Below are 23,294 nucleotides of genomic sequence, written 5' to 3'. Positions count from 1 at the left end.
GAGCACAGCTGATTTTCATGTTTAGTGTGCTGATGGCAGGTTTGCCATAGCGATGCCCCGACATAGACATGTTGATCGCTCAATATTTATAAACATTACGTTACACGAACTACTCGTAAGCTAATGGGTTCCTCCAACTTCGCAATACGGCTGGTGTCGGTTGTAGATAGATCGCAAGCAGCTTTGCCTTACGTACCGCTTCGACGGCAAAGGTTTTAAGTCTATAGTTTCTGTTTCAGCAAAGGGGTACACGACGTTCGATCGTGTCATTTCGGGCACGTGGCTGACACCATTACCGTGAAATGGTGTATAAAAATTGTTGTCTCTAAATACTCTTGTGTGAAATAAATGTTTAAAAACTACCATAATGCTGAATCAAATTTGATTTTTTAATAAATCATAGATTGGCTATTCCAATCTGATATCACCCACTTTTCAGGCAACTTACACTCAACTACTTTTAGCAGCCACGTTTTGTAATTTGAATGCGCACGGTCTGAATCAAGTTCCTCCTTGACGACGTATATGGTACAAAAAAGGCCACACAGTTGCCGTTTCGAAGCGCATACAATTTTGTGATCACAGACACCCTTCGCGCAATTTCGAACCAACATATTTTTGGCAACTGAAGCAATGTATTTATGGTTGGATTAATAGCGCAGTTGGCCTCGAAAAAGTAATACGCATAACCTCCATGCTGTCGTTAGTAATTCAGGTTTTTTCGTGCTCGCTCGGTTAAGGTGACAGACCTACAGAGTACAGTTTTGTAACTAGCGGCTAGAGCAGTTGGGGCGCTCGTAATTACATAAGCGTCTTTTGAGTAGGTTACCAAATGAACTGGAAATATGCTTGCTTCCGAAGCACTTAGAGTATGTTTTAAAACTACCCAATAAAAGTACAGAGTAGTTGACAATAAACATTTTATCTCCACTAATAAAATAAGCCTAATCATTAAACTGGAGATAAGGAAGGCGATAATCATTGTAAAGAACAATTAAATAATTGCAACATCATGTAGAAAACGTGTACGCAGAAGTTAAACTATGTATTACTTTATGTACAACGTAATAATGAAATCGAAACGAAACGACCGACATTGTACGACTGACTGGGACTGAAAGACATTCATGTGAATGTGTCTGAGTTTCACCACATACCGTCGATTTCCTTCTAGTCGTCACCTCACTCGTTTTACACTGCGGGTCGAAAACATATGACTGCCATGATCGCGCACATGAAGCATTCGAAAGGCGAATAGGACGATTGTCGAAACCTAAGGCAAGCGTACTTCTTAGCGCATAGGAATTGTTCCTTGTAGGGTAGAAGAACCGGTTGTGGTCATGGTAGGCAGTAAAAAACTGGATAGTTTCACTCGCATTAATCATGAAAAATAAGTTTTATTTACTGGGAAAAATATTTTTTTCGATACTTCCAAGTATCGCTATAATTTGTATTTTTTACAATTATCAATTAAATACTAGTACGATCAAAACTGATACTATTGTCAAAACCGTCGCTACTACCTTGCTAAGTTAAAGTTATTGCGGTAACCGCTGTTTTGCGCTACTAATAGACATGATCCAAGTAGATCTGAAGCAACAAGGAGGATAGCTAGATACGCTACACTTGGTTTTATTATACCTCTATAAACGAAGTTTTAATCTGGAAGATCGAACTGTTAATTGAGTGGTTAAAGAATACATCATTTTAACTCTGCTTAACCTTTACCGTGTAAACGTAGTTATTAAAGATTTACGGTAAATGTGACGATAAAACACACCAAGGTCAGCATTTTGGGACGTTCAGCGTTCGCAACGCAGATGTCGATACTTTATCTGATTCTACTCAAGCTGACAAAACAGCTGTTTGCAGATGAATTATGGTTTCTATTTTGTGGAACATTATAATTTCATCTATATGACAAACTTTTTAACGTTTTCTTCGAGTTCAACAGGACAAATTATAGTGTATATAGATCAACGTTCAGTAGATTATGCAAGCACAAGCAGAATGTGCAGTAGACAATAGCGATTATTTCCAAGCGTTTGTGTTACACACAGTTGTAATTTCAATGAATACATACTTAAGCCTAGATCGATTTTTGAAATGTCTGACCTTAACCACTGTTAACACCTCGCGAACCGCCAGCAATGAGCATCGACCCTGGAGAATGATGGCAGCTTCCTCTCTCTCTCTCTCTCTCTCTCTCTCTCTTCCTCTTCCCTTCTCTCTATCTCCCAGGTGTACTATGATAACACAGCAGTGCGCTATTAATCGCTATAAATTAAAAACAGAGGTCACTTCCACCGTTCGATTCCACCATAATAACAGTTACAGCAGCAGGCACGTTGGTTCATTTTATTGCAAACATCTGGAATCTTTATACCCCCGATATTGCCACATAACTTAATAACACAATGCCCGTTGTCAGTCCTCATTGAAGAAAAAAAGTATGCTTTATGTATAGTAACCGAGTAATACCACAGTGTAATAGCGTTATTGCGTATCCACTATCGAATAATCATGTCTCTCTATATCACCTTTCCGAACCGAATCAAGTATCATAACAATAAAAGAACGTACGGACAGCTGTTAGCTATATACGCTGTGCGCTACTCTAGCAAGCAGCCTGCCCCCTCGTTCACTAGCCGTTCACGGGAATAAGCGCGTCCGGGTTTCCACTTTGACTGCTCGAGCCTGACTGACTGCCGTTTGCTCTGAGGTACTTTGGCCTCCGTCTGCTCCGTCGTGAGCCAATGTCGCGGACAAGGGGTGGTATGAAAGCGTCAAAAGGCAGAAACAAGTAAATGAAATCGAAAAACGCGAACACTTAAACAAAAAATTCACCGCAGAGGCAGAACGTCAAGCGAGCGATACCATACGATACCGATACAGCTGAGAGGCGTAGGGGTTGGAACTGGCAGAATCAACACGGTAAACAAATACAGTCAATACAACAGAACCACTACAACGTCTAAGCAGTTGTGCACGAGTGAGGAAAACTTTTTCATTAATCAATGGCAAATTACTGTAGTAAACTTCAGGTTACTGAGTTCTATGTAAGACGGTTGTAGACGACAAATTATGTCTGGAGATGGTGATTGCAAACTGAAGCTACAGGTTTATTCCTGTCAGAAGATAATCTAGGTTGTTTGAACCCGTTATATATAATATAATTAATTCATTATTAAAATAAAGACCCTCATTCAACGCAAGCAAATCAGTACATTGTTTTAAGCCAAAGTTTTTTTTTTCACACAACATTTATTTGACACGGCACAATACAAATTAATGTTTTACGGAGCCAATTAAATCTAATGCCTTATGGTCTAAAATATCTTTTAATCTAAAGGCAAATTTTTTATTCTCGCTGCCGACTACGAGCTGAAACTAAATCTATTACTAAAACTAACATGGTTTTTTTTTATCCGAGATTCGTTTCGCTGTTAAATGGGCACCTTGATGCTCTTCAAATAGCTCTAAAGAGGCCATCCACATACCACGTGGACAGCTTTGGGGGGGGGGGGGGGCTAATGTCCACGGTCCATACAATTTTTTTTAGAATTTATATGGGCAGTTGTCCACGGAGGGGAGGGGGGGGGTCAAAATCGTTAAAAATCTGTCCACGTGATATGTGGATGGCCCCTAAACAAGTAGCATGTATGGCAAGTTTCGCTGAGCGAGGATATCACGAACTGGCACATAGGGCTGTATTCCTCGGGCCCTGAGGGTATCCAAAAGTAGAGATCTGGCGCCGCGGTATTCAGCACACACCCAAACCACGTGTTCAATGTCTTGGTACCCCAATCCACAAACGCAATGATTACTGATCGCCAGCCCAATACGCAGGAGATGTGCATCTAACCCGTGGTTGGACATAATCCGAGACATCATGCGAATGAAATCTCGTCCTACATCCAACCCACGAGACCAAGGTTTGGTGGAAACCTTGGGGATGTGCTGTGTAGCCACCTCCCCAGTTATCCCTTATCCCACGAGGCCTGCCAGTTGATAAGTATTTTCTGACGTGAAAATTTTAAAAATTCATTGTAGGCAATTGGTCTGTTGTAAATATCACCGTTTGTTGCGCCCACCTTAGCCAAAGTGTCCGCTTTCTCATTGCCCGGAATGGAACAATGAGAAGGGACCCACACTAAGGTAATCTGAGAAGATTTTTCGGATAAAGCACTCAGATGTTCCCGTATTTTCCCCAGGAAATACGGAGAGTGCCTTACATCCTTCATCGATCGAAGAGCCTCAATAGAACAGAGACTGTCCGTAAAGATGAAGTAATGGTCCGTGGGCATTTTTTCAATAATCCCTAAGGTATACTGAATTGCAGCCAATTCTGCGACGTAAACAGAAGCAGGATTATCGAGCTTGTAGGAGGCGGTTAAATTATTGTTGAAGATACCGAAGCCAGTGGACCCGTTGAGAAGTGATCCATCAGTATAAAACGCATTGTCGCAGTTGATGTTTTTAAATTTGTTATAAAATATTTTAGGGATCTGCTGCACACGTAAATGATCCGGGATTCCACGAGTTTCTTCCATCATGGATGTATCGAAAAACACAGTAGGAACAGAAGTATCTAGCAAGTTGACACGATTGGAGGTGTATGAGGAAGGATTTATACTTTGAGACATGTGATTGAAATACACAGTCATGAAACGGGTTTGAGAATTAGGTTCAACTCGCCTAAAGAAATTTTCGATTACCAAGGGGTTCAAAACCTCACATTTGATAAGAATACGAGTAGTCAGATCCCAAAAGCGGTCTTTTAATGGGGGAACGCCCGCCAAAACTTCCAAACTCATCGTATGGGTCGAATGCATGCAACCTAAGGCAATACGCAAACAACGATACTGCAATCGTTCCAGCTTGATTAAATAGGTGTTTGCAGCGGAGCGGAAACAGAAACACCCGTACTCAAGCACCGACAATATTGTTGTTTGGTAAAGCCTTATAAGGTCTCCTGGGTGGGCGCCCCACCATGATCCAGTAATTGTCCGAAGAAAATTTACTCGCTGTTGACATTTTTTCATCAAATACCGAACGTGACATCCCCAGGTGCCTTTTGAATCGAACCAGACACCAAGATATTTATATACCAAAACCTGAGAAATCGTTTCACCCATTAGCTGTAAGTGGAGCTGAGCAGGCTCGCTCTTCCTAGAAAAAACTACTATCTCAGTCTTCTCCGGAGAGAATTCGATACCTAGCTGTAGAGCCCAAGCAGACAAATTGTCCAAGGTATCTTGCAATGGTCCTTGCAAATCGGCAGCTTTGGCTCCTGTAACAGAGACCACGCTGTCATCTGCAAGTTGTCTTATCGTGCATGAATTTGCCAGACATGCGTCAATGTCATTCACATAAAAATTGTAAAGAAGGGGGCTCAAGCATGAGCCCTGGGGAAGACCCATGTAGCTAATACGAAACGTTGCCAAATCGCCATGCGTAAAATGCATGTGCTTTTCGGACAACAAATTATGCAGAAAATTGTTCAAAATTGGTGAAAATCCTTGTCGGTGAAGTTTGCCCGAAAGAATGTCAATAGAAACGGAATTAAAAGCCCCCTTAATGCCATTTGTTTTTTTGCGAGCATAGGCTAGCTGAATATCTGTAGAAAGCAATGCAAGACAATCATTCGTTCCTTTGGCACGGCGGAAGCCAAATTGAGTATCTGATAGTAGACCGTTTAATTCGACCCAATAGTCTAAACGACGGAGTATCATTTTCTCCATCAATTTCCGGATACAGGATAGCATTGCAATCGGCCTATAAGAGTTGTGATCAGAAGCTGGTTTTCCCGGTTTTTGGATGGCGATCATCTTCACTTGCCTCCAATCCTGCGGTACAATGTTTTGCTCCAGGAACTTATTGAACAAGTTCAACAAGCGCCTCTTGGCATTGCAGGGTAGATTCTTCAACAAGTTGAATTTGATTCTATCCAACCCAGGCGTTTTTGTTACAGGACAGGAGGGCAACTGAAAATTCTGCCATCGTGAAAGGACATTCTATCGCGTCGTGGCCCGGAGACGTATCGCGAACAAAGTTTTGCGCAGGAACAGAGTCCGGACATACTTTCCTGGCAAAATCAAATATCCACCGACTTGAAGACTCCTCGCTTTCGTTGACCGTTACGCGATTTCGCATTCTTCGGGCTGTGTTCCAAAGAGTGCTCATCGTTGTCTCCCTCGACGTCTCGTTTACGAACCGACGCCAATATCCGCGTTTCTTTGCTTTAGCCAAGCTTTTAAACTTGGTCTCAGGCTTCTAATACTGCTTAAAGTCGTCGGGTTGACGTTTCACCCGAAAGAAGGCCTTAAACGCGTCGGATTTTTCCGTGTAGACATCGGAGCACTCTTTGTCCCACCACGGAGTGGGAGGCCGTTCTTTGATCGTCACGCCGGGATATTTCTTCGTTTGGGCTTGCAACGCGGCGTCGAGAATCAAGCCCGCGAGGAGGTTGTATTCTTCAAGTGGTGGGTGATGTTGAATCGACTCGACAGCTTCTGATATCATTTCCTCGTATAATTTCCAATCGATATTCCGTGTGAGGTCATACGGAATATCAACTGATCGCGTCCGAGTTGAACCATTATCAATTGAAATTTGAATAGGCAAATGATCGCTACCGTGGGGATCAAGGACTACCTTCCATATGCAATCCAACCGTAGCGATGTTGAACATAAAGATAAATCTAAAGCACTGGGGCGCGCTGGAGGTTTCGGAACGCGTGACATGTCCCCGTTGTTTAATATTGTCATATCGAAGTCGTCGCAGAGGTTATAGATCAAAGAGGAATGGTTATCATTAGAAGGGGAACCTCAAGCCACGCCGTGAGAGTTAAAATCTCCCAAAATCAAACGTGGCGAGGGAAGAAGTTCTATTAAATCAAAGAGCAGCCGTTGCCCAACCTGTGCTCTGGGAGGAATATATATTGAGGCAATACAAAGCTCTTTACCTTGTATTGTCTTTGACATGCGACAGCTTCGACGCCTGGGACCGTGGGGAGGTTAATACGATAGAAGGAATAGCACTTCTTAATCCCTAGAAGTACTCCTTCGTAAGGGGTATCTCGGTCGAGGCGAATTATATTAAAATCATGGAAGCTAAGATCTACATTTGAAGTGAGCCAAGTTTCACAGAGGGAAAATGCATCGCATTTATGCTTATTAATCAAAACTTTAAATGAAGCAATTTCGGGGATGATACTTCTACAATTCCACTGTAAAATAGAGGTAGAATCCTTCATCTCAGCCGATGAATTAGCCATCGAAGGATACGATCGCTGCAAGGAGGGGCCATTTAGCAGTCAACTGCTTCAAAAACGTTTAAACTGTTGGTAGAAATTCCAGCAGAAGACTTTTAAGAGGATCAGTTATGTTAAAATTTTCGAAAATCCAGTCCACAATATCTGAAAACTTCTGCAGTCCAGATTCTGGCTGAATCTTGGACGAAAAAGAAGGAACAGTTGGGTTTTTTGATGTTCCTGGAAGTGCCGGAAACTCCTTACTTGAATTCAATTTTGCCAATCCCGGAGGAGTTTGCTTCGGATTTTCTACAGCACTTTTTTGTTTCTTAGTATCAGTCACTTCAGATGGAGACCTTCTCTGTCCTTTCCTAGGAAGTCTAGGGGAAGAAAGGTTTTTCCTCTTCCTAGACTTACCGTGTTCAACAAAAGAAGGTTCCCCAACTGAATAGTCAGAATCAGACTCATCGGATGACAAGACCTCAAAAAGATTCGGGGAAACCAGTTTGGTGGCAGCGGCCTCTTTGAGCATTTCTGCGAAAGTGCGCTTAGAGCGCTCTTTCAGAGACCGCTTGATCTTTTTATGGCGCTGTTTGTACGCGGGACATGCAGACAGCTCATGCGGGGTCTGCCCACAATAGAGGCACTTTTCAGCACCCTTATTACAGGCGTCATCCGCATGTTGCTCTCCGCACTTGCCACAACGTGCTTTATTGCCACAGTGGGAGGCCGTATGGCCCAACTGTTTGCACTTGAGGCAATTCATTACCCGCGGTACAAACAAGCTCGGGTAGACGCACCTTATCCACGAGCACATAGCTCGGCAGAGCAGACCCGGCGAAAGTCACGCGAAAAGAGTCTGATGGGGTGTAGGTTTTTACACCCTTGTCGAGCGATACTGAATGTAATTGCTTACATTCAAGTATTTTGGCAGGTTCAAGGCTAGAATCCTTGAAAAGGCCTTTTCCAGCCTTCAACAGGTCCTCGACAGTCAGACTCGATTCGCTGACCACACCGTCAATCTCAACTACGCGAGCTGGAATGTACACGTGGTACTCCCGCGTGAAGAGCTCACAAGCAGCAATCTCGTTTGCTTGCTTGAGGTCGGACACCAAAACACGCAGCTTATTCGGGCGTACTTTGGTAATTTCAGTTACGGCTGTAAACCGTGCCAGATCTCTACAGATTTGCATTGTGTTCAATGCTTTCACTTTCGGCCGGAAAAATACAGCCCCAATACCAGCTTTGCCCTCCGGATACTGCTTAAGCCAATGGGTAGCTCCCTACGGGGCTCCATTTTTAACCCTTGGAACTTTGTATCCGGGAGGGCTAGACGGTAGAACGAGCGGGTTTTCATCCCCGCGTTCGTCGTCCATGTTGGACGCGTAAGCCACACACGCAAAATGCCAATCAACAAATAATATTGTAGAAAAAAAAACTACTTATCTTCTGCAGCCGCTCTCCACCGCAATCAGCGCACGGGCGATGCCAATCTCCAGTCCTTCACACAAGAGTCCGGTAGCAAAAGCTGCAGCCGCTCCAGCCACACAGCAGCACCAATACAGCCAAGCAGCCGTGCGCCGGCTACTGGATTTCTCCAAGTAGCGACACAACACACGGGCTATTGTTGACTTTTTCTTCCTTGTTCTTGCTGTCTTCAACAGCGACGACGGCAACGAGCAGCAGTGCACACGCAATACAATGCACGGTGACCTTGAAGGCGAATAACTGGTCGGCACTATCGAGATCGAAATAAAATTTCGACCGAACACGACGAGAGCACAACTCGGAATGATAAACCAAAGTTATCAGAGCAGAAAATGAGATCAATTCTTTAGTTTTATGAACACAATACATACACAAATACTGAGTTGGATTATGTACGAAAATCCTACCACTGGATCTTCTGTGATTTAGCATTTTCAACCATTGTTTAGCTACAGTTTTAAAGTCATAAAGGGTATATTCGTAGAATTGTTGCTCGAACAACGTTATGTATCAATCGCAATCCTTTCGCGAGATAGTTGATGAGAATTATTCCGTGCACATCCTAAAATACGGACGCCATAACCAATCAAATTTCACTTGCCTATGCTTTAGAGTGGAATCTGTCTGCACAACTTACTGTCGATTGGACTCCATTCGAGGTATTTTTACACTAGACACAAAATAATACACGTAACATTGAAGACTATTCCAGTAGGTGTAGAAGATAAATTTGCTCCGTAAAAATAAGGAATGTTCAAAAAATAAATTCTGGCATACGAGGTGAAAACGCTACTCGAGAAGGAGGAGTTGGATTCCCACTGAGCCCAGGGGCTTAGAACACGGGTTAGAAACTTTATTGCAATCCAATGCTATACGCCAACAGATGCTGCCGACCTGCAGGAGAAAGCGAGCTTCCACAGCCAGCTGAACAGTGCGGTTGAGAAAATCCCGAAGGGGGACATTCAAATCTACCTGGGCGACTTCAATGCCATGATTGGCTCAAACAACGCGGACTTTAAACGCGTCATGGGACGCCATGGGCTAGGAGAGATGAGCGAAAACGGTGAGTTGTTAACACATTTTTGTGGTAATAACAAAATGATCATTCGAACGTTCCCTATGACCCAGCACATAAGGTAACGTGGGTTTCCCACGATGGTCGAACAGAAAACCAAATTGACCACATTTGCATCAATCAAATCAAAAATGGAGAAGGAGCCTTCATGAACTTGAATTTCAAGCCTCGGAGTTGCCTGCTAGTGGAACCATCGAAGAACAATGGGCCTGGCATCAAGAACGCCTTCATCGCGACTAGTGATGAAATACTCGGCGAAGTGCGCAGCGAACTGGAAAGGGCTGTTAAACGCGCTTGTAGACGGGACAAGTGAACCTGGACTAACTCCCTAGCCGAGGAGGAGAAACTGCCCACACCAACCGTTCTGACTGACTGTGAACTGAATGTGGTAACTGGCGTGGCATCACGTTGCTCTGTATTACTCTCAAAGTACTCTGTAAGGTAATGTGTAGACCATAGCAGATCAACGAATTCCAGGACTCTCTTCTACTGGTGTTCATTTATTTTGAAAAAGTGTTCAACCGACTCAACCACGTCAACATCTGGGGCGTACTCCGGCGTAGAGGAGTTCCGGACAAGCTAGTCTATTTTATCGAGGCTCAGCACGAGGCGTTTTTGTGCAAGGTGTTGTTCAATGGCGTCTTGAGGATTGTCTTGAAATCCTCTAACAATAGAACATTTCAATGACCTCGACCTAGCCGACAAGATTATCTTGCTGACACAACGGCGAAACGATATACAGAGCAAATTAGATGACAAGCAAATTAGATGACGTTGGTAGCCGAGTACTCCGAGTATGTAGCAAAAATTAAGTCTATGGAAGTGAACACTGAAGGATGTTTATCAATATTTTGGTAGCCAGTCAAAAGCCTGATGGTGGTGCCAAAGCTGATATAGCTACACGGATCAGGAAGGCCAGAGGTGCCTTTGCATACTCTACTTACGACAACTCGAGTTTTCAACTGAGTTTTAAATCTGTATAGCTGTACGCCTGTGAAACGTGGTACGTCTTAGCGGAGACAAAGCAAAAACTGCAGGTATTTGTTAATCGCAGCCTGCGATACATCATTTGTGCCTGTTAGCCTGACAACTGGATATCCAACGAGGAGCTCCATCCTCGATATCATCAACGGCCGACAACGAAGGAAATTCGAGAGCGTAGGTGGAAGTAGATCGGACGCACCATGACGAGAGGAGCGAACGAGTTCTGCAAAGAAGCACTCTACTGGGATCCGCAAGGACAACGCAGAAGAGGCAGACCCAGAAGGTGGGTAACCGCCCATAGTGGAGATCCCCAATTTCAACCCCTTTGTTCTGCCGGACCGGCGGACACGAACCAATTAATAAGTCAATTAATAATTGATTACTTGAACAATAGAAAATATGATTACAGAAAAATACCTTTTAAAAAACCCATTGAAAGTTTTGGGTAAACTTTAATTCTATAGAAACACATTCATTTAGTATGCAGTTGACACTGTCCTGTAACTACGCCGTTGCTTTTCCTGCTAAGAAGCAAACTATGTGAACGATTTGTCATGCGCATATTGCATATTTGTATTGTGGTTCAGTATTCAACAGCAAACAATTCCTCAATAGGTGAACGCGCAGATGGTGATGATTAAGGGGTAACGCAACAGTATTTATTGTGAGATGAATGACAAAGATCAGATCGCACATGTTAATTTTCAAGTTCACGGAGGAACTCGCGCATGGTACAACGGAAAGGCTAATAATTTGTCTTTAACTTCATCTATAGCGTAACTACATAACTATCTTTTACGTAAGATCAATTAAAAATATCTCCACACAAAAACGTACTTCTGTCTGCCAGAGCTTGATCATTATTTCCAACTCTCATGAAACTGAAGAGTCGAAAAGCCTTGATGATTGTTTAATGAGAGTCGAAATAACTACATCGCGTTCAAAAGCTATCGTCAACGATTGTTTTATATAAATGATAATAAATAGATGAAGACAAAGGACGATAATATAAGCATCCACTTGCTTAGTATTCTAAACTTTGATACACAAGCGAAACGATTTCAACTCGGTTAATTTTCCAAAGCGCACTGACAAAGCACAGTGGAGTGGTTTGCACAAAACCTCGACCAAAATAAATGAATAACGTAGTTTTCAAAAAATAAATTTCAGCTTACAATTATTTCATATGTATAAACTCCTTCAAGCAAAATTATAAACTATAATTTTAGCTCTCATGATACCAAAATTTTGGCCAGCAATTTGCCCCTTATGCAACGTAAGCTTATTGCTACATAGCGAATGATAAAAGCGCTGTTGTATACTATTTCCTTCTGTCTAACACTATAAAAGCGCGTGTCATGGACATATCATCGCTCAGGTTTCATTTCCGTCTTCAGAATACAAAACGTGCAGCTGATAGAGAAAAGTTTCAGCAGCTTTTCCGTCGAAAAAAAAACCCTCTGCAGAAACGTGTCAGCTGCTTTGTGGTGCCCACACACCTATACCAATAGACGCCAACACTTGTAACTGCGAAACTCTGCGAAAACCTGTGAGCTGTGCGATGTGAATACATGCTCTGTTCGCACTCATGATTTGATGTGCGTCATGAAAACCAGTTTCGGAGGCCGTTTCCAAACGGGTTACGATTACTTACCTCTATTTGAACGAAGTTCATGAATACATAGAAGCTCAGCTAAATAAATTATACATCCCTTCATTTCACAATCTCGAGACGCTCCGCGTACGGAAATAACTACCCAGAGTTTATTAAAACCACAAACTTAAGCTAATGCTTTTGGTAGAAAAATCGAACTTTTTTGATCTATTATTAGAGAAATGCGGAGCAAATTAGTATCAATTTTTGGTTGATGCTTCATTGTAACGGGATTGTTCGTTTGAATGCTGGTATTTGTTACTTAGTGTGGTAACAACTTTGAGGTAATGTCTTTATCTTATTAGCATTAATATAGGTACATCAATTCAGTCCGGTTTTATGGGTTATCGTTAAACCATATGGATTACACTGGTCGACGAGCTCAAAATAGTTACCCCAGAAAGATTATAGCTTTTTAACGATTCTCGTTAATTTAGAGCCCCTAGTGTATGCAGAAGTGCGTCAAAGTGCGTCAGGGTTTCCAATTCCAATATTTATTGCTCGCCAGGTTAGTCACTTTAACGTTGTGTTTACGAGAAAACTCCTTAAGTCTTTGAAAAAGTTATCTGTTTTAGAGGCACAAAAATTCAAAGGAATGGTTCAAAAACTATAATCTTGCATTTTTTCCCAGTTTGAGCTCTAGGGCCAGTATGTCATTCGTTTATGGTTCCTGTTTGTTAGGGTTCTTCTCTAGCATATTTTCCTGATTAACCCTCTAGTGCCCAATTTATTTTTCAGACGTCCTTGGTAAAATCACTATAAATATTTATTAACATATTTTAAGTATTAATTGAAGCTTTTTAGGGGTTCAACTGAAGCGTGTCTAAAGGCAGCACTGGGCACTAGAGGGTTAAGCTAAATTTTGACAAAAATAAGTGTTTTACTCTAAAATCTCCGGTATTTTCCAGCCAAACTGAGATAGGTAATAATTGTTTGACTTTGACGAAGGAAGAGTAACGATTAAAAGCACGTAAATAAAAACAAAAACACTGTATAACGATGTTGATAAATCAGCGAGTAATTTCTTGTGATTACACCACGAGAAAGTTGTTTTTGTTTTAACTTTCTTTCATAAAAAGAAATCAATTTTTACCTCGAAAAATGACCTTCAAACTCTTATTACTAACTGACTACGTGCACTTAACCGGCACAAACTGTATTGCATATTAAAGATCGATCTGTTCTCGAACCGTATTTGACAGTTTCATCGTTCGAAAATTTCAAGTATAGTTGTTAAACTGTGAATAAAGTTCAGATGTTAGGGGAATGGGTTAATTCTTAATACAAGTGTAAATATCTACCACTAAAAGGACGAAGCAAAACCTTCGCATTACGTCCTTAGCCGGAAGCTCGGATTTCTGTTTCACCCCCCGTAAATCACCCAAGCTTTCCCTACATTTTCATAAAAGGTAACCTGTATATTCCGATACATAGCAATCATGACTATGCGCATGCTTGTTTCTTCTATTCTTTGTTTACATTTGTCAGTTCGTATCAAACTGTGAGAGTGTATGGGCAAGCTACCAATGTGTGCCCCAGGTTTTACATGCAATGTTTTCATTATGCTATGTGTGAGTGTTCATTTCAATCAGCTGCTTCAAGCTGATACGACCACAACCGTAACATTACGGGACAGAGGGCAGTAGAATTTATTGACGTTATATTTTATATCGTGAGTCGGATATAACTTGTTCACCATACACAATTGCAAAGCTGAATTTATGCTGCGACGTTCGTGGAGACTGTAAATATGAGTCTTCATGTGTTGGTATCGGCCGAATGTGCGATACAAGTGGTGCCAATATTTTATGTCTGCTAACGGGCAGTAATGAATTCAGACGAAATACATAATGATGAGTCGAAAATAAAGCACGCTTTACAATATGAAACCTAGTTAATCTTGGGCACACGCTTTGGATAGACAAGCCTTATTTGGTCATATATACAAGTATACATAAACGTATTAGGGTGGTTTAGATTTGCATGTTTTGTTGCGATGTTTGGGAATATTGTTGTATGAAGAGAACTAACACATCATACCATGGTTACTTAAAAACTTTTGTTGAACCAGTGATTATCCAGTATCATAGGCATATAAAACAGTTATCTTATATCACAATTCTCACCAGAAAAAAGGAGAATCGAACCACTCTGATATACACACTACAAACCCATTTGTATGTGAATCAATGTCTACTCGTGTGCCATGCATGAATGCCATGTTATAAATAGTGTAGTGGCCTTACCTCCCCTGGTCTAAGTATTGGTTAGTGAAGCGTTAGGCACGACATACTGTATGTAGTGATGGAGATTCTATGTACAAATGATGATTATATTCCTCAGCTACCTCATCGCGCACCCTGTGTGTGACAAAAACCCGCTGATTTTAGGGAGTTGAAATTCGCTACGCAATAACTTGTTACGCACTTCTTTCACTTGTGAGGCTATCGATCATAAGTAACTGTATTGGTTTTTCGGGGTCATTGAATCCTTGTGCGTCGTATCCTGCATTGCATGTAGGTCATGACTAGGTACAATACGTTAATTTGTTCGAAAAATTTTCTTTGTACTTTGCAATTGAAAGATTACTACGCCATATCATTTCTGCGTATGCAAAATCATTGTAATGTCTTCTTTTGTGTAGAACAAGAGCGTTTGGTTGTCCTCTGAAGTAACCCAATTATTACCCAAAAAACAGTTTTTGGTGACCCAAATAAGTTTGTTTCTTTCTTTTATCAGTAATTGTGATGATTTCATTTGTTACTGCCGTAAAAGGTTATCGAGCGTAACATAAGCACACATGTAATGGTTAAAAAACTATAATCTTCCCTTTTTTTCTAGTTTGAGCTCTAAGGCAGTAACTGGATGTTTTGAGCAGCAAGTCAAACAAAGAAACAAAATAAAAAAAATGGAATTGTTCCATATCACAGTTTATTGTGTGTTTAAATTCCGAATGAAATGTTGGCGAAACGAAATCAATAACATCGAAACGATCTAAATAAATTTCTAAACATTGATGGTATATTTTTCGAGTAACTGGTGATATATTCAAGAAAAGTTTCAGACTGTTAGGAATTTGAAATAATCAGACCGTTAGTTGCTTTTCTAGCACAATGGAATCAACTGTGCGCAATTTGTTAACATTTTTTCTATAAAAAAATCAATGCACTCTCAAAAACTTCATTTTCAGATGCAATAGAACAAAACCTAATTGCATAAGAAAAATTTAAATATTTAGATTCAACAGAGTATAGTGTTAAGATTAAATTAGAGTTAGATGATGAAAAGCTGACCCTTTAATATTTGAAAAATGACACTTTCCAACAATGCAATAATTTTTCAATATATTGAAAATATTAGTCATACCAATTACAAATCGGTTTTGGTAGCCTGCAAACGGAAATGATCAGAAGTAAAATGGATAAAAACGTTCACCTTTGTCTGGTCTGGTGGTACCTGTCTGGACTGATGATTTTAGCGTCGACGAGAAAGTGATAGACACGATGGTTGGCGTATATGCGGTCGGACCAGATGATAGCAGTGTGTACGTTTCTTTGTGTGCAAGTCTGGTCTGATGTTGCCCTGTGGCTGCAAGTTTTATCGTCCAGTGTACTGAACAGCAGCACATGTTATGGCGGTTAGGGGTTCACCTTTTACCATCCAGGCAAAGAATAAAAAAATCAGTTTCCCCTATTTCCATTACAGACTAATGTGGATAGTCATACCATAGAAAAATGAATTTTTCATTAATGACTGCAATATTATGAACAGCACCAGAAGATGATTTTAGTCAGCGAGAATCAAACAAAGCTTTTCTAGTATGATGAAACAAAGAGAATAATTGTACACATATGTACAAATAATTGTCCTATATTTTTAGCCTGTAATACCAAGTCTTAGTTTCTGGGCAGTTATCCGTTCTTATAACACATCAAACATTGTTGTCAAGCTTGTCTTGTCTTCTGTAATAGGCGCCTATGTTGTTTCAAATGTTAGTAAAATGTTGAACGCGTTTATTATAAACAGTTGACAGCCAAATATGTCAATTCGATTTTCAAAATTTGACATTTGCATACACTTTTATACGAAAAGTACACGAGTTAATCTGTTTATTAAGCGTTGATAAAAATCATCTCTACAGAATGTGAAAAGGATAGGAGCTTAACATGCTTGGTTATTCAACACTTACACATGAACATAAAATGATTTTTCCATCAAACGAGACAACAAAGCGCGCAATGAACCCGATATCCTTTGTGTCCTTTGTGGGTTTATTGCATTCGTTGATAGTGTTCTATGTATAATTTGGTGTATTTTTATTAGCTTTTCTAATCAATACGATATGATTTTGTGTTTGTGTTGTTGAATTTTTATTGAAAAATTTGCACATTAACAAAACATAGTCTTTCTATGAGAGACAACAAGTTGAATACTACCGACATATTCCATAGTTTAGAGCATACAAAATAATAATTTAGTTTAATCGAATGATCTTCTGTCTTCGTCTGATATTTGTGAAAATAAAATCATATATTGCTCCATAAAATTGGATCGGACTATATATCTTAGAACTTTAATAAAGATAAGAGCCTTTTTTTCTACTTTTACGGAACCTGGCTGCAACTTTGGGTAGACGTTTTTATGGGCAAAAGATGTCATTTTGTGCGGTTGGTTTAATTTTTTGAAACAAGACTTATTTTTAAGAAGCTCTTTGAAAATGCAATTTTGGGAATGCATTGATGATTACAAATATTTTCAGAGCCAAAATAATTTGTTTAATCGGTGTGACGTCCTCGGCAAAGCTTTAGATTAAAATTTTGAATTTTGAAATTTTTGAAGGACAAAATTATTATCTACAACTCTACTAAAGACACTGTGATAATATTCAAGCAAACCGTTTTGACTGTAAATATATTTATATAATTTAAGAGTGCTCTATTGGAGAGTATAGATATTTTTACAGCCAAAAGATGTAGTTGTAGATAATAATCTTGTTCTCCAAAAAAAATATGCCCTCCGTAAAAAAAATTTCAAGAAATATTTTTTTTTCTTGATTTCTCCATGATCCGACAGTCATAGGTTTTATAAAAAAAATATTTTCAAAAAATTGAGCTTTTATATATATTTTATTTTTTTCAATTTTTTTTAGTGTTTTTTTTTTTAAATGACGAAATTTCTGCCGAAGACGTCACACCGATCAAACAAGCCGTTTTGGCTCTAAAAATATTTTTAATCATCAATAGCTTCCTAAAATAGCATTTTTAAATAGCTTCTCAAAATTGAGTCCTGCTCCAAAAAATTGAAACAATAGCACAAAATGGCATCTATTGCCCATAGAAACATCTATGCAAAGTTCCAGCGGAATAAAAAATGGTCGATTAAATTGGTTGCGTGTTTCTTGTGGAATTGTTCTAATAATTACATGCTTATTTCAAGTTAAATAAGGACAATCTAATATCGAGTATGGAAAGAAATAGTTTATAATTTTCGTCTTAATCCTAATACTGGGCAATAGTATGATTTCAATAAACCTTTAAAGAACCATGTAAATGCAAAAAACAGTTGCAATACGCGTTACATCGACAGAGAACATGTAAACCTTTCAAACTCTAGCATCTTGACACTGACAGCTGATTTTGTTGACAGTTAGCTGTCCGATCCCTCGCCTAAAAGAGTTGCTTTTACTGCTATTCTTCTACTGCTATAATTGAGAAAGTGTATCACACAAATACCACCTCAACAAAGCAGCGCACTACAAACAAAAAGAAAATCATTCAGAACCATATATCGATATGCAATTAGCGTTTTTTTTTTGTAAGCGAATGTGAAAAAATATAAGATACAGATATCCACTTTTATAAGTAAAACAAATCAATGTATGCTTATAAATCATGCTTGCATGTAGTAGCCACTTACCTTGCTAAAATAATTTTGAAATAACGCGATCAAGCGAAGATAATGTTATATGAATCCATTTTTGAAGCACGGAAAATCTTCTTTCACTAGTTTTATAAGCATTTTGAATGAATACTAAGAGGGTATATACTGCTATATACCGTGTTGGTGTTTTTACGCTACCACTGACGCAATATCAATATTACTTGCACGGTAACTTATGCACAAAATTTATTTTCAATATCGAAACTAAGCTTCAGTAATGTTCTATTGTTCTCCTTCACTAACAAAGTATTTCAAATTTCAATTGAAATACAATTCAAAATGTCGTCTTAATCGATTACCCCTGGTTTAAGTTTCTTTGTTTTTTTTTCACAATCCTTTCCCAACGCTTAACTACTAACAAAGTTTTCAACAATCCGTTTTTCACTTTGAACTAATGTCTGCTTTGAAAATGTACGATTCGCTTAATCATAAAAATGTCTGGAAATCCAAGTGGTAATTAATTTCACTCAGCTAAGTCGCTCTTATACTTGCTCCTCGCCCACTTTTTGTGCACTTGATTATATATGTGCAATATAATATGCAAAACTTTTCTTTTTCTGCAAAATCCTGCTTAATCTTCGGCTGACACTGGCAAAACCAGGATACGGGAGAGCAGCTTTGGCAACGAAAGCAAAGAACTTGATGATCCTTTGTAAGCGCACAAAACCTTTTTCCCGTGTTTAGCCAAAGACTCTCGTACCGCTCACGGCTGCAATCGACGAATGACTACCAAAGCTCCCAGGTAGCGAGAAGAGTTGCCAAACAAGAACCACTATACTGACGCTCATGGCAAATCTGTTCCAGTGCACAAACAAACAAATTGAGAAAACGCCAATCTACTGTTAGGAATTAGTTACCATTTCTAGTGTCGAATTCAGTTTGAATAAAGTGCAAATGAAACCCAAAGATTTTTCAAGTTTGAGTTCATATTCTGAACATATGGCCTGCGTTAAAAAATGCTTTAAAGACTGATAGCATTATGCACACATTCACACACAAAAAAATTGTTACAGTGGTTGAAGTCTTCTTACAAATAAGAAGCTTTCAAATATTCACAACTTACGGTTCCCTAATAACAGATAACATAAAATTTGCAGATAAAATAAAGTATATGCTCAGAGCTCAGCTTGTAATCGAAGTATACAATAATAATTAAATCACGAATCACTAAATTTTACAAGACGATTTTGACAAAAATGGTACAAACACATCATGTCGTGATTTTGGCAACCCTAGCAGTGAGTGACTGACTTGAACATACATTATAGTTGTATGCTCTTTGGCATGGAACAGCTGACAAGTGGTTAGGAAGCATTAAACGAAAGGTACGCTCAGTACTTTTATGTTATGCAAAAACTACCACATATAAAATATATGCAATCTGTGGATTCTGTTAATTTCGATATCCGATACAATTATACATACAATCATTATCAATAAAAATTACCACTCTCTGTATTGTAAACGTTTTAAGATGATTCGTTTGGCCATTTAACAAACAATTTAAGTAATCCTTTGAAACTTCAATGCATTACTGATTAGAGTATTTAAATTAGGAAACAATGGTTTGCGTAGAAAATTAGATCCAAACTCTTGGTGGGGAAGGACTATGATAAAGAGATAGTTGAATTGCCGCTATTTTTGATATGCTGGGAAAATTGAGTAATTCAGGAAAAATAAATCACTTTCTCTAAGATTTAATATGTACAATAAATACGCAACTTACACTCAATTAGAAAAAAATATTGTGAAACAAAATGTCACAACAAATAAAAATATTGTGCCATACAGAAAAAGTTATTTGTTTATTTGTTTATTTACATTCATCGGAGATTATTGTCTACATGAACACTTAACTGCTAAGAACGATTAAAAATTATAGTTAGTAACACGGTCGTAAAATACTCTAATACAGTAATCACCCGATTATATCTGTACCCGATTTTATCTGCCCCCGATTTTATCACATTTTCACCCGATTTTATCATCATAAAACATTTCATTAAAAAAATGTCAGGGTGAACGGATTTTCTACTACGCTTCAATATTTAAGATATTTTTCATAATTCTGTGTATCATTCTGGATGCAGTTTACATTAAAAATTCAACCGATGCACAATGTTACATTTTGCTGTTCTCGTGCGAATAATTGAATAGTGATACAAATGTTTATTATAACCGTATAATATGTTCGGAGAAGTTTCAAACTTTTTGAGACGCATCTTTTGATGTAGAAAGCTGGGTGATCCATCCTCCTAAAAGTGAGATAGACGATAGACGCTTGGCAAAGTATTAGGTGATCTCAAAACAAGAAACTTTACAGAAGACATCATGTTTCTATCTCTTACTTATTGCAAGCAACATAAAGTTTTCTATGAGAGGGGAATCAAAAATCGTAATTTACATTTCAAGATTTTTATGGTTGCAATATGTGAGAGATATCAGCATGCTATTTTTCGGCAAAGTTTAGTGTTGTGAGAACATCTAATATTTTGCTTATGGTACTGCGCTACAAAAAAGCAAGTAATTAATTTTACCAATTCAAACAAAAACATGAACGAATAAAAAACTTAATTGTAATTTATTTACAACTTTACATCGATTTTTTTTAGGTTTTTCATTTATTTAGGTCTGTTCAGAACAGGTTTAGGCAAGTGAATTATTTATCTAAAAAAATGTTTTAAAAAAATAGTGATGATCGATTTTTTATGGTCACTTTTTGTTTTTTCAGTACAGGATCTCAAATTGAATTTTTTAAATATTTTTTATAAAATCTCAGACAGTTTTCTCAAATTCATCCCTTCACAACTTTTCTCTATCTTTTGTCACTATTCAGATATATCGATTTATGAAAAAACAACTGCAGCTTTTTTCATATGTTTTTTTCATATGTTTGTACAGATAAATTTTCCAAAAAAAAAATCAAAATCGCTGATTTTACGTATTTAGTTATCGATTTAACATCTTCAACAAAAAAAAAAATAAAAATTTCCCGATTTTATCACTTTCCCTATTTTATCACGCCAAAAATCACCAAGGTGAGATATAATAGGGTGATCGCTGTACTAATATTGAAATCAAACAAATGGTAACACAGATTAAACAGAAAACACATACATCTTATCGGTTCATGGTGCGCATAGTCTGTTCGATGGCGTTGAAGCCGGAGGAAGCTTCGCTGCCGTAGTGGTCGTGGGATGATGTTTAAGTCGACCTGAGCGAGAATCCAGGGCGCATTCATGTCCCCTACAAGCACCTTAGCCAGAAACACAGTTCTCATTACCTTTCGTCTCTTCTGAAGCGTGTCCATACTCAACAAGCGACATCGGCTCTCGTAGGATGAAAGTTCGTCGGGGTTTTGCCAGGGAAGAAATCTTAAGGCAAACCTTACAAACTTCGCTTGGATTTTTTCTATTCTGTTAACCCAGACGTTGTGAGAGGGACTTCATACAACGGCTGCTGTTTCCAGTATAGACCGCACTAAGCTAAAATACAGTGAGCGTAGATAATAGGGGTCACGGAATTCACTGGACAGTCGAAATAAAAATCCCAAATTTCTGTTGGCTTTGCTGATGGTATAGGTGAGATGATCGCAAAAATTTAACTCGGAGTCCAGCAGGACACCAAGGTCCTTCACAACGCTAACTCTTTCCAGCATCTCCGTTCCGTTCCGTGATAGTTCCAGTGAATCATTGTTTTCCTTCTAGTAAACGAGATAACCATGCACTTATTCACGCTTATGGTCAGCCGGTTCCTCTCACACCAGCTTGCGAAGATGTCGATAGTTTGCTGCAGTGTTATGCAGTCATCCGGTGTCTTCACTAGCCAATACATTTTGAAATTGTCTGCGTACACCAACCTGCACCCCTCTGGTACAGCGAAGCAAACATCGTTGAAAAATATGGAAAATAATAATGGCCCCAAGTTACTGCCTTGGGGAACACCAGAATAGTTACTGAACGGGTCAGATTCGGTAGTTCCAAGCTTGACGTTTAGTTGTCGGTTGGTCAAATATGACTCCATCCATCGAACCACATTTGCTGCCACGCCTAGACGATCCATTTTTGCCAAAAGAATTCGGTGATTCACTTTGTCGAATGCTGATTTCAGATCAGTGTAAATTGTGTCGATCTGAGCTCCCTGTTCCATGGATTTGAGACAAAAAGAGGTAAATTGCACCAAGTTCGTTGCTGTTGATCTTCCCGGGAAAAAGCCGTATTGATCTTGCGATATGTACGATTTTGCTGCGCGAAACAGTTCATTGCTTACCAGGATCTCAAACAGTTTGGATCCTGCACTTAGCGAAGTCACACCGCGAACTATAAATGAATTTTGATCTGAATTCCAATCTTGTTTGAAAATTAGTTTTTTTGAATATATCTTTCACTCACCAGGGGTTTTCGGGAGTATTTCACATACATCAATAAATACTCTTCACAAGTGAAGCTTTTTACGTAGTTTGCAAAGTTTACGCCGTTTAATTTGCGGATTTCGGAATTTTAAGATTTAGTCAAACCGAGTTCTTAAATTTAATCGTAACAAGTAGCCACATTCTCAATCTCCACAACAAATTAGGACATCATTAATATTATCTGCAGATAGGTGAAAAGCACGAAGTCATGCCATTTATGCGTTGTCGCTATGTAAATTGCAATATAAAAATATTTTCGCAAGAGAGGTGCTTTCGTGTTTGCCCAAAATTGACCTTCTTGATTAATTGATTTGATTTTTTTTTTCAAAAAAAATCAATCATCATCGTACAATTTGGAATGTCGTGAATTCGAAAAAACGATGCCTATTAATTCCCTTTTGATGTACCATTTGTTATCGTGAAATAATGGAGTAAAACAGACAATCATGCTATCGATTTTGTTTGCCGTTTCCCTCCCTAGTAGGA

The 23,294-nt window shown here is 39.0% G+C and overlaps 1 protein-coding gene across 3 annotated transcripts in view; it reads right to left on the bottom strand.

Moving 5' to 3' along the window:
* LOC129731206 (protein Atossa) overlaps positions 1-23,294 on the bottom strand; it is a 114,133-nt gene that overhangs the window by 24,960 nt on the left and 65,879 nt on the right. The window contains exon 1 of one of the 3 annotated variants that reach the window (XM_055691026.1): positions 18,374-19,139. The exons of 1 other annotated variant lie outside the window; for it this stretch is intronic. The gene's annotated coding sequence lies outside the window, so the exon portion shown is untranslated. Of the gene's footprint in view, positions 1-2,115; positions 2,706-18,373; positions 19,140-23,294 lie in introns of those variants that run through there. One more of the 3 variants, XM_055691027.1, reaches the window with a different exon arrangement.

Source organism: Wyeomyia smithii, chromosome 3, assembly GCF_029784165.1.
Source record: "Wyeomyia smithii strain HCP4-BCI-WySm-NY-G18 chromosome 3, ASM2978416v1, whole genome shotgun sequence".
NCBI lineage: Eukaryota > Metazoa > Arthropoda > Insecta > Diptera > Culicidae > Wyeomyia > Wyeomyia smithii.
Note: the sequence above shows the minus strand (reverse complement) of the source record. Positions and strands in the feature narration are given on the sequence as shown.